This window comes from Phalacrocorax carbo, chromosome 1 (genome assembly GCF_963921805.1).
Source record: "Phalacrocorax carbo chromosome 1, bPhaCar2.1, whole genome shotgun sequence".
Taxonomy (NCBI): Eukaryota; Metazoa; Chordata; class Aves; order Suliformes; family Phalacrocoracidae; genus Phalacrocorax; species Phalacrocorax carbo.
In genome coordinates, this window is record NC_087513.1 from 29658491 (window position 1) to 29671681 (window position 13191).

The following is a 13191-nucleotide window of genomic DNA, read 5'->3' on the forward strand; positions in this document are numbered from 1 at the left end:
GAGGGATTATTCTAGGAGACGTCTGCTAGTTTATTCACGGATTTTAATGGGAGCTGGTCTGGGCCTAATATAAGCATTACATGAAAGCTTACCTGATGCAAGCATTACTTAAAATTTACAGAAAGATTGCTGGTTTCACCTTGACTATGACCAGCTAACTACAAAGAGCATGGAGGCAAAAAAAATTTAAAATATAAAGGTCCTTAATAAATAAGAACAATAAATCAGCAAGGGACCTCTTGTACTCTTTATACTGATAGGAAATTCAATTCATGTTATAGTAGCCTGTGTTTGTATATCACAGGCTATTTAAAATGTGTAACTATAGAAGTGGGGAAATAGTTTGGCTTTTCAAAAAATATAAAACCAGCAAGGATTTTTTTTTTTCCTTCAGAATTAAGCTTTGGCTTCTCTTTGGGCAGACAGGTTTGAAAGGATTTTAAATACTGTGGGGAAACTTTAAAATAGTAGTTCGCCATTAAAACTACCCTGAACAGTTCCTGCACTGTCCTTAGCTAATCTCTCACATGGATACCAACGGATATCTGAGCAACTATCCTATGATATTTCAGCATTGAATTAACCCTTATACCAGAACAAAACCACTTATTTTTAATAAAATTCAGGTACAGACAGCAAAATAAAAGACCAAATTCTGTACTGTACATCACTGTCAGGAGTCTGAATGCTAAACAAGAGAAATTGATCCTGTTCATTTATGAAATGAGTTTGCCTTAGTTGGCCTGAAACCTGATGGGAATGTAAATACGTGATTGGGTTATTAAAATGAATGGTGTAACCTCCTTAGGAAAAATGTAGAGTAGGTAGGGGAAGTAAGAAGGCAATCAAACAACTGAATTTTAGGCGCTTCCTTAGATATCTATTTTACGAATGACGTGGTCTCTTCAGATTTCTTCAGTTGTTGGATGAAACAGGAGATTCATGTTGATGCTTTGAATCCCTGTAGTGTCTTTCAATCCAGTATAGGGAATGAGACAATCAAGCCTTCAAAACTGAAGACTTATTTTGGCTAATATGTGCTATAACTACCCCACTGAGTAGAAGAATGGCATCATCTGTTTCCAAGTCATGACAAATTGCAAACAAACAAACGCTAATGCATGAATGTCCTAATGGAGGAACAGGGGGTGTCACTGCAGAATATTGAATCATATCTTTGGCAGTACCTTAAGTATCTAGCTGTAGCAATGGAGGAGAAAGATTGTGTTAAAATTAGAAAGTTCAACCCAGGCTTAATAAAATGGGGTTTAACATTGTCATTTCTAAAAAAAAAAATGCAATAGAATTTAAAGTGAGGGTTACTCTAACTTAACAGTAACTTAACTCAGAGAGTTGCATCCACCATACCATGGAATTAGGGGACAGTCTCATATAAGGAAAAGGTGTTGACAGAATTAAAAATTAGGAAGATAAAGCAGAATGATTTGATCATAGCACATGATGAATAAACAGTTTTCAATTTTAGAGCAACAAAAGAGGACAATAAGCAGCAGTTACAAAAGCTAGAGATTTTAAAATAAATAGGCATAGATAATTGATAATCAAGAGTCTTAAAAGAGTGGGATGAGGTTTTTGCTTTACCATTAATATAGATTTCCAATAAATCTGGGAAAACAAAGGAAGTTCCAAAAGAATGGAAGAATGCAAAAGCTCTAACTGTATTTCTAAGTGGTAAACAGGACAGCATGGGTAGGTTTGTCAGTCTGATATCAGTCCCAAACAATGAATGAAATACATTCTAAAATGATACATGGGGAAAAGGAATGCAAAATGTGCACGGGATATTTGCTGGGAGGGGCTGAGCGTGAGAAAAAGGCCCTGTGTTGGAAAAAACCAGCACTTCTAACAACCCACAGGGATGACGGCAGAAAATGAACCGAACAAAATCCTTGCTCAGGCCTGAGCGCCAGGCTGTGATCAGCAGGAATGTAAGTCCGCAGTTCTAGAGAGATGATTCAAACTCGGAAAAGGCTAATGGAAGAGTAACATGATTTCAAACAAATTTAAAAACATGCATCACAATGTCTACAAACCAAGGTTGTAGATAATAAAGGGCTCTTCACTGTAGCAGACAAAGTATAACAGATTCCAAAGGATGGCATCTGCAGTGAGACAAAATCAGACTAGAGCACAGAGGAACATTTTTTAACAGTAAGACTGTTCTGGACAGTAAGACCATTCTGGAACAATTTCTTACCTGCTGTCAGAGGTTCCCCATCACAATAAATTTTTAAAGCAAGTGTGGATATTTTCCTATGAATATACTATCATTAAAATAAAAATTAAGGGAGGAAAATTTCATAGCCTGGGTGGTGTAGGAGTTAAGGCTCCATGATCACAATAGCCAGGTCTGGCTTTCTAATCTGTGAGCAGTGTTGACTTTACAATTGTCATCACTTCATTTAACGCCCCATGGAGATAAATGGGACCATCCCTACCGTTCCTTACGGCTGCTGTTTCAGGCAGTTTAAAAATTCAGGAACACTGTTGTATTGGATTGCATGGGGGAAGATGTATTCATAAACAGAAAGGAAATATTACTAAAGGAAGTGTGCTATAATTATTAATATTTAAGATTTCTATTTCAATAGCAGTTAACGCTTGCAAGTTGAGGACTCTGTTCTACCATGCACTGTAAAAAAATCTATTTCTGTTAGTTTACAATGGATCTTGCAGCACAATTTGAAGTCAACAGTAATTTGTAGCCAGGGAACAAACATAGCCGTAGCTGTTGAAGGTACGCATCCTATTACTCTGAAACACTGTTCCACTCACTCATGCGACGTGCATCACTTTATTACAGCATGGAAAAATTCCGCGTTCAAAGCCTAGCTGGACTCTGTCTTGTAATTATTCTTGATTTTTTATTAATGTGCTGAAGCGAGTGTGAAAACACAAGTATGAAAGTACTGACAGCACATTTGCAAGTGTTTTGTGGTTTGTTTTGTTGAACAATAGTCTAAGATGTAAAATTTACAGTGTTTGGTAGCCCACAAAATATCTGTGTACCAGTAGTACTGTTGGTTTTGTATTTGAGTTCTCTGTAACATTGCACATGAGAAGAAAATTTTACAATGAAACAAAGGATCTAGTCTCTCTGGTAAACCAAGGGATGTTCCTCACAAACTAAAACTATGCGTATTAAAGAAATGTACATTCCTCTTTTTCCTTTTTCATCTCTCATCAGTTTTCGTTGAAGACGAGTACTGGGTGCAAAAGTCTCCGTTTGAACTAGCCTGAGCAATCTCTGTGTTCATCATTTTCTTAATTGCTTTTCACTGTCTTGTCCAAGGAACACTTCGCAAGGCATAGCTGCATGGGCTATGATGTAATGAGATCTTGTTAGCTAAGCAAGACCAGACCTCAAGCTTAAGCAAAATAAATTCGGATAGACTCTCTGCCCCTTGACCCAGCTGTTTTGCAGTCTTTGAACAGTAAAGAAACTTGGAATCTGGTCACAGATGCCAGTGTAAAAATTCCCCTGGCTGAAGGGAGCTGTCAAATGGTGTAAAACCAGAGGAGCTGGTTCCCACTGCTTTCTGTCTTGTCCAAAAAAGCATGTTAAGCAAAAGAAAGGTTGGGAAATTCAGAGGGAAGATGAACTGTATCTTTATTGTGATGATTTCTGGCCTGCATATGGTCCCTTAGGGACCAAAGCCAGCTTCATAAATTAGAACCATATAGAGTTCACAAACTTATTTTATGTTGTAACTTCAGCTGAGGAGCAAAGCAAGACAGGACAGGGCAGGCTGAGAAAGAAGAAGCTGTAACGAGTTCTGACAGACCCTCCAACATTTCCTCTAAGCACATTTTTGAAGAGGAGCAAATACGTCCTTCTAGAAAGCTTTGTGCAAATCCAGCATTGTTTGTCCCAAAGAGCTGCACTAATAAATGTAATCTCTGAATAACACTGAGAAAAATAAGGTTTACAAAATAGAAGTAATAAAGGACGTGTAATGTATGTAGTGTTTCTAATAAGAAGTACAATTCACCTATCCTTTTCTACCCAGTGAAGATTTCTCTCGTTACTAAATGCTTTTCACTAATAAATTGTTATTTGAGAACAGCTGGAGGGATAGTGAGTCAGTAAAATCTGGAGATTATCTAAAGTCTGCTTACTTTAAAGATGGTATACCTACTCATCCTATAAAATCTGTAATTCTATGTAGAACTTGCTTAAATAGCATCCTTGGATAAATATTTTTCTTTCAACCACCCCCTTATAGCTCAGGGTTTGGGTTTGGTTTTTTGGTGTTTTTTTTGTTTTTTTTTTAACAGAACTGTTTCTGTTTTTCAGTTAAAACTCATCGTATTATGAATTTCTTTGGCTAAAGGCAAGAAAGGGTGTTCTAACCAACACCTGGGGTTCAGGAGGACTGGTGTTTGCTCTGGCACTGATGTTATATAGCCTGCTTTGCCAAAAAGATATTTAGAGGTGATTTAATTGAAATTTTCAGGATTGCAAAGATAATTTAAAAATATTTAACCCAGTGTTTGTATATGCTCTCGTAATACATCTGTTAATACAGTACCAGTGACAGGTTAATGTAGAGCAAAGGAAACACAATTCATCTTCACACAACAAGTTCTTGAACTGTGGTGTTCAATACTAACAGATGGTATTAAGTAGCCTTATTTTGAAAGGTCTGGAGGGTTTCTGATCAATAGCAGCTTCCAGATTTATAACTGGTGGAAGAAAGGTGATCACCTTCCTTGCTCATCTCTGTGGGATTTAGAAATGCATCTTACCAAGTTGTGGCTAAGAATTACACCATTCTCATGGGAATGTGCTTTGAAAGAGTATTCCTCCATCAGCTGAACCTTAAGGCATTGACCACTGCCCCAGGTGGATCACCAGAGCTGAGCCATCCGTGCCTGCCTTCGAAAACAAAACAGTGACTGGAGGAATGGTCAGTGCAGAGGGTGTTCACCAATACCATGTACTCAAATCACTTGCAAACAGTACTGAGATTAGCATGGGAAAATATGTTTAACATAACTAAAAATCTAAGAATTATTATTTTAGCCTGTAATCAGAGAGTGGATCCTCAGTTCTGGGAAGCAATGCTTCTCAAAAAAAGTTGGGGAGGATCAGAGTTCATAGTCATCTGGGTATAATTTCCCTGTGTGACACAGTGCACAGAATATCTAATATGAGCTTAACAAATAGGCATCAAAGGAATAATGAATGAAGATAGGTGTCGAGAGTTATTACACTGTTGTTGTATTTAGCACTGGTGAAATCATTACTGGAATGTTTTGTCCAGTCCTGGGGTCCGTGGTTCAGCAATATAGTTGAAGAAGTTCAGAGAGGAGTCACAAGCATGACTTAGGGACTGTTAATCATGCTTCAGGGTAAAAGACTCAAAGAAAGAGCTCAATCTGCTTAGTTTATCAGCTGAGAATATTAAAGACTGATTTGGACCTAACCTCTAAGATGTTACCGTGGGGAATTATACAGGTTTGATTATGGAATCTTAAATCTTGCAAATACGTGAAATTAGCAATAATATCAGGAGGTAAAATGGTAGGAAAATCTGGACAAATTCATGCGAGAAATAAGGATGCATATTTTTCTCAACTAGAGTGAGCAACTTCCTAAGGTCTGTGGCAGATTCCTTCTCAACAGCAATTTTTAAATGGCTTTCTAAAAGATAGTTTGTAGCTCAAATAGGAATTAATGTAGGCAGCTCTAACAGCTTGCCCTATACAAAGGTACTTCTGGTTTGATCACCTGCAAAAGTGTGAAAAGACCAGGCTAAAACACTGAACTTTAGGGACATTGCAGCTGTCAAAACAGAGGCTTCCAAATGCATCGGTACAACACGTGATCCTGAGGAACGAAGGGAGTCCGTACTGGTAGTGGCCGAACAAGCCTTTTAGGGGATACTGTATCAAAAAAAAAATCTCCAGAGAAACTATATGCATACCATTGGAAGTTGTTTTACAAACACTAAACTAGTTAAATGTATACTAGAGTATAAAGTACTAATAACTGTAAAACTTTCATATAACTTTCCAGAAAAAAAAAAAGTCGTAGTGTTTTACAATTAATGAGTCGAGTCACTTCGAAATCCTGTGAAGGTAGTAGCTATTATTATTTGCATTATAGACAGGACAAATTGAGAGACGGAGAGCGCCCAAGGTCAGAGAGGAATTCTGGGACTTGTCTGGGAATGAAACAAAAGCCTTCTGAGAGCTGTTCCGGTGCTTTAACCACCATTTTTGTTTTGTTTTGTTTTTTTTAAACCAGGCATGCTGTGCAGATCCTGGCAGGTGACATTCCTGTTCTTGTGTCAGTATTGATCCAACTCTGTGTCCAGTGCCAAAAGCCACTGTCATGCTGAAAGTGCCATCTCTTTGCAACGGCACATGGGAAGTAAAGTCCTGAGCACTTACCCTGTGACTTATTCTCACTGCATTCGTATCAGGAAGAGGTGACACTGATTTTGATGTCTTGTCAAAATTCCAACTGGGGTAGTTAGTTTATTCTTACTTAAACTCCTTGAACTCCTGTATTGATGATACTTTTCATATACCTCCCTGCAGAAAAGAATACGTGTACTATTACAACAGAAAATTTTGCATTATTAAATGAACCAAACTGAAGAGCAGTATCACGTGTCAGCCGCTTTGCAAAATTTTTATAAAGAGCTCTGCAGTAAAGCTCTTTAGTGGTACACCACTGATTTTAAAAGGGTATAAATAAAAATAAACTTAAAAATGAAATTTTAATGCAAGACTGTCCTGTGCCCAAATTTATTTTCCCTCTCTGTTTTTAGAAAGTTTAGGAATTGCCTTCATGATACCAAATGCCTGTTCTTATAGGTATGTTATGGGTGGAAGACATGATGCAAAATCAAGGATAAACAGTGAAAATGACATGTATTAAGCAACAATCAGCTTGCTCAACTTACAGCAACAAAAACAAATGGACTTCTAGCAAGAAAAAAAACGAGTCCCATCTGTTACTAGCATTGAACAAAACCAACGTAAAATGAACCAACATTATTTTGGTCTTTGATCTCTTGGATGCTTTATGACAGAGGTCATAAATCATGTAATTATTATCTGATATCAAGACAGCTTGAATTAACCTTTTACATTCCTAAGGCAATGGTAGTCCTCATCGCAAGTCAAAATCTGCTTGTGTGGAATAAGTAACCTTACTGAGGAAAACAAATTCCTTTCCTCCCATCTAAGTCTAATGTGGACTTTTGAAAACTTTTTAGCTGTTCAGAGGTGGAAAGTATCACACAGAAATTCATCGGATCACAGACTTTTCCTTTTTGTTTCTGGAAGCCGTGGTTACAATTTGTAAACCACATCATCGCTTGGGTTCTGGCTTCTTTTAATTGTAGACTTCCTCCTTCCTTTTGCTCCTCTTCATCAGTTGAGGTCAGCTCAAGATGCCTCTATGTTTGGCTGCTGAGATCCAGGAAAATTCAGAAGGCCTTTAATTCTGACATTTCATTCCTGCCATTGATATGAAACAGCCTACATTTGATGAGCTTCAGAAAACACAGCAGAGGATAGTACACACTTGGATTTTCTTTCTTCCATCAGGCTGTATTGAATAAGTCTGGGCTTTGGGATTTTTTTCCCCTCCTTGAATAGAAAATTTCCAGGAATATCAGTGCTTCTTTTTTTAATGCTTTAAAATTTTATACTGTAAATTGGCCAGCAGGAATGATGGGCATATAATGATTAAAACACCTTATTTTTATGTATACAGCAGACAATCATTTGCAGTAGGCACCATACATATATATTGTGAAAAACAGGCACACAATAGAAGTTCTTTCACAAAAGAAATGTACTTTTTCAAACGAGTGGTGTACCTGAAATGCTGTATAACAAAAATATAGCAGCTAGACCAATAACATCAGAACCAGGTCACACAGATTCATGACCAATAATTCAGCATTTTGAGCACAAGAACAAGAAAAGAAGACAATACATAAGCTTCATAATAAAAACAGAATAAACAGAGAAGATTCTTTTACTGGAAACTCTTGGAGCTGAAAAGCAGCCGAAAGAGAGATGGGCCAAGTTTCATGCGTACCCTCACAGGAAGGGCACTTATCTAATCCTGTGAGGATTAGGTAGCCCATACAATGATCTGTGCTTGAAAAACATCTATGTACCGCTGCCGCTGCCCAGCCAGATGGCAAGTCCTGTTTTCAGGCAGCTCTTGTACTGGACTCCCCACCGCTGCAATGAAAAGCTAGCAGTAAACACAAATTTGAGAGTCAGGTGGTTTTTTCTAGTAGCGTGCCACTTTCACTCTGATCAGGGTCTTTATTAAAGATTTAACTGCTGTGACTATCAGACGTGGCCGGCCACTTTTTTCTCCACTTTTCATTAGTCATTATTATTTATCTGCTTTTTAAAATTTTTGACTTAAAATAATAAAGATGACTGTTCAAATATCTGAGTGCTTGGCCAGAATTATATACAGATACTCTATGAGATGCTACCATGATGAAAATGGCCCATGGGCTTTTGTGGAGATGGATGCTAGAAACTAGACCCAGAGCTCAAGCTGGCATGTAAGCTGTGCAGGGTGAGCGCCCACATGGGCCAAAGCCTTGAGCTAACATGGCAGTGCAGGCATAACCAGAAGCTGAGGTGCTGTGGAGTCAGGCCCACACTGAAAGGGTCCTCCACTTTTCGGCTAAAATTGTATTTGTCATTGCCTTGGCTTTTGCAAGGGATTCCTAAGATCTGAGGAAGGCTCCTGTTGCCCTTTTGTCCTGCATACATATGCAAAAGATAGGAACAGACCCATCCAGGCTGCAAGGCAGTGTGTGAGAATAATACCTTTGATATATGTGCAGTTAAAGACTTAAGCAAGTGCGCAAGCACAGTTCACCAGTTTGATAACAGAGACGGAAAAAAGTTTGGAAATTTTCCATGATATTGCAAGCTTAGTTCAGCTGATTTAGACGGACAGTTCTGACGTGAATTTTGGGATCGTCGTCACTGCTTCATGACTCAGTGTTCCTTCCTCGTAACAAAGGAAGGGACAGAAAACATGCAATATGGTGTAGGATCAGGCATCAGTCTCATACAGAGCTATTCCTGGATGGAATTATATAAACTATGCAAATTATGCTATATTATATAGGTTATTATAACCAGCATGTAAATGGACTCACAGAAAGAGTGGAATTCTTTAGCAGGAATGGGAAAAAAGAAGAGATTTCTGAAAAATTCTACAAGCACTATTGCCTAGACAAGACTTATCTCTTTTTTTGAGCTAAGTCCACATTTGACATATCACTATAAATTAGGGTGAAATCCCCTGAAAACAGGAGAGATATTCTTAGAATCTGCTGTAAAAGACAGGAAAATATCATTTAGGAGTAGCACCACGGGAGAATGTGGCAACAGCAGTTGTCACACGTATTCAGTGTTCTGATCAGGGTAACATTTATCGATGCAACTCCTTCCTGAGTTCCCACAAATCCACAGAGGGGTGTTTGAAAGTTCTTAATTCTGCTATGTGATCTACGATAGAAAAAGAAATGTGAGGGCAGTCTGTATTTGAGCCTAAGTAAAGGTAGACCTCAATGTGGAGTGTGATGCACAAGAAGCACATGGCTTTATGCCAGATTTATGTTCTCTTGAAATTGGGGTTGACCCGAGTATCAAGGTAAAATAACTTATCCTTCAAGTAAGTTGCATTTGGTCTAGCTATAAGTAAAAATGAGACTAAGGGCAGCATTGCTTTCTGAACAAAATATTTTAGACTGATACATATCTATCTCCTCAAGAAACATTTTTTGTAAGATAAGTTGCAAATATTCAGGAACTTCAGATGACCTCAGACTCCTCGAAAGAAGATAAACCCGGGGTAGGCAGTATCTCACGATTAGAATAAGTAATTACCTGAAAGCCCAATTTAAGATCCATAGAAATCAACAGGAATCTATTGACTTCAGGGAATTTTAGATCAGGCTCTGGAAGAACTCGGGGAAATCACTCCTCCTGCACATCACTTCATTCGTCTGCTCAGTGACTACAACAGAGCTACACATTCTGTGACAAGTGAGAGTCTGTCAAGTGACTCCCACGGCATTTTCCCCTTTCATCCGGGAAACTCCTTTATTAGCGATAAGCCTCTGTGCCCTGGCATCCATGTTCCAGCTGAGGGGAGGAACCTGTTTGTAAACCAGATGCTTTGACATAGCTGGAACTTGGAAGGGAGGCAGCAGTACTTGGCAAACAAACTTGTAATAAGTGTACTTTGCTTGAAATGTTTATAATTTGTTCTTGAAAAATATGCTGAGAAGATGGGCACTAGACATACTCCTCTACTTTGAAGTTCAAGTTTGAAGGTGGGGATCTTGAATACCTCCCATGGAACATTTGAAAAAAGCAGCCTGCTGCTCTGTAAAGTAAAGAATGTGCCTGAGGACAGGGGGCAGGGAGAGTTAATGAGTCCCTCTGTCATGCAATCTGCAGAGAAAATATCAAGGTCCAGAGAAACGCAGCTTTATTGTAAGCAGCAACACGTTCATATGAAACCTTCCTAATTTGCTGGTAGATCTTTAATAAGAAGTACACAGGTATACCAAATATCCCTTCCAGACTGTGTTGATACTTTCAGTTTAGCAACATACTAAAATATTACGCAAATACGTAAGCACAAAAGGAGTCTCACTGGCTGCCTTACGTTTTCTTAAAATGAGACACATAAATAGTTACTTTGCTCAGCAGAGATGTGTGTGATGCCTACTGATGATCCACAAAATGCTACTCCCAGAAAAAGAAGAGCAACTACAGCTCTTCCTGGAGACCATCTGATCAAGGAGGAAGAAAAAGACCTCAGGTGCTCAAAATGTGAAGACTAACCTGAAGGTTTCTTCCCTGTGACCGTCTCATTGCTCTGAGGACAGAGAAGAACTGCAGGTAGAAGAGTTGAACATGGAGGGAGGGTAACCTGAACAATTTTCTGAAATCAGGCTCAGCAAATTTATCGACATTTAGAATTTGACTGAATAAAAAGGGGGGAAGGAATGGCACTTCCATGGTTTATAGCTTTACAGTCAAATTCGGCTCAGTTTAGATCTCAAGCTGGGAGGGGATGATACCACATGAAGGGGAGCTGAGGGAGGTTCAAAACCCTCAGGAATTTTCCATCCAATTCCTCTCTTGTCAACACCAAATGGCTGTCCAGGCAGGAGATACCTCCTCGGCAAGGAAGGTTGTGCAGGGGGAAGATGAGTTTTTGGGGGCTGTTGTGAAGCTCTGGCAGTAGGTGGAAGACAGGGACGTGGCAGGGGAGAGGCGATCTAGCTAAGGCTGACTTGGTGGGCAAAGTGATGAGGGATTCCGGGGGGCTTCTGCTGGAAGGACCTGGGGGAGGGCAAGGTGGAAAGCTGGACTGGGGCAGGTTAGCTGGACCTTGAAATGAAGTTGCAGGGTGGAGAAATAGACTCTTGCACTCCAGGGATGGTCAGTGTGGATAGAGCGTGGGGACCTAAAATCCCACAGAAAAGGTAAAGGGCTGAACTGAAGCACCTCTGGAACAACTGCCTTAGAGCCTCAGTCAAAAGGTAGGTAAGGTGGAAGAAGCTAAGGAAAAGAACACCTAGGGATTAATAGTTGCATAAAAAGCAAAATAATAAAATATTTTGTCTGTGCCTAATTAAGCACGTGAATGGTTTCATTGATACCTGGTGGGAATACACACGAGTAAAGATAAACACACAAAATAGAAACCTGAGACAGGAAATGGTGCAGAAAACAGGGAATAATTAATACAAAATAGGAAGGGCTGAGGAAAAAAGAACTGGAGACAGGAAAGAGAAGGGCAAACGTAATTTTTAAAAGAGATAAGAAAATTAGATGTAGAAAAAAATGATACTTTATTATTTTCTGTTGATGATTTAAATACAGAAAAACATATTTAATACTGATACTGCTTTTAAAGGCTCAACTTAGAATGCATTAAAGAAAGTATATTCAGCTTCCTCGGATTAGTAAGCACGCAAGATTTACATTTAAAATAAGAGCCCAGATCGTGCACCCTCTCAGGGTTACACCAGACCAGAAAAAAATGGCAGGGTCAGGGCCAAGGCAGCTGCCTGCGTACCTGTTCTGTCTGTCATTGTCTGTTATGTCCTTATGGACTTGTAAGCTCTTTGGGCTAAGAACATCCCCCTTGGGGCCCGTCCAACCTCCGCTGCCTTCCGTGGGCACTGGGTAAGGCTTTGTCCACTGTGTGGCTCAAAGGACTCAGGGCCTGATGGAGACTTGTAAGTTATAGATGTGATACCAGCAAAATGTCACAGATAGTCACATATATGGCTGTGCCTGAATGTTTTTTCTTACATTGGGACTCTGTGCAGCCATGAAGTAGCACCCACATAGAGACAGGCAGAGTTTTTTGTCTTGGACGCTGTTATGATTGGTGAATATAGTGTAAAAACCAGGCGATGATGAAAAGGCAGTGTAAAAGCTGTCCTTATAAGCACATATGCTTATTTGCACACTGGTGGTGGTGGTAGGAGCCCTGCTGGCACCGCTGCCACGGATGAAAGAGCAGCATTTGGAGCAGCAGGGGACCAGTGACTTTTTTGGTGGATGCAGATGACTTGCTGTCCTGTTTCCATGTGCCACGAATAACAAGTATAACAAAGACAGAGAAGAGCTAAAAAGGGGCGAGAGAAACCCTGCAAACGCTGACACCTGAACCGTGGCATCGGTAAATACCCCACCCACACCTGACCGACGGGGCAGTACGTACACGTCGGCCCCAACACCCTTCAGGGGGCTCCCCGCTTCCTTGAGAGCCCCGCTGGTTCCGGGCTGTCAGGTCGCTGCGGTGCCTGCCTGTCCCGGGGCCGCACCGCCGACGGGCCGCGGGTGCGCCGCCGCGCAGCTGCGTACCGCGCGCCCCCCCGCCCCGCGCAGCGACCCGCGCCCGCGCGGCGCGCACAGCGAGCCCGCCTCGGCTGCAGCGCTCTCCTCCGCCCGGGGCGCGGCGCGGGGCGCGGGACTGGGCGCGGCGCGGGGCGCGGGACGGGGCGCGGGGCGGGGCGCGGCGCGGGGCGCGCGGCGCGGGGCGGGGCGCGGGACTGTGCGCTGCGCGGGGCGCGGCGCGGGGCGGGGCGCGGGACTGTGCGCTGCGCGGGGCGCGGCGCGGGGCGCGGGGCGGGG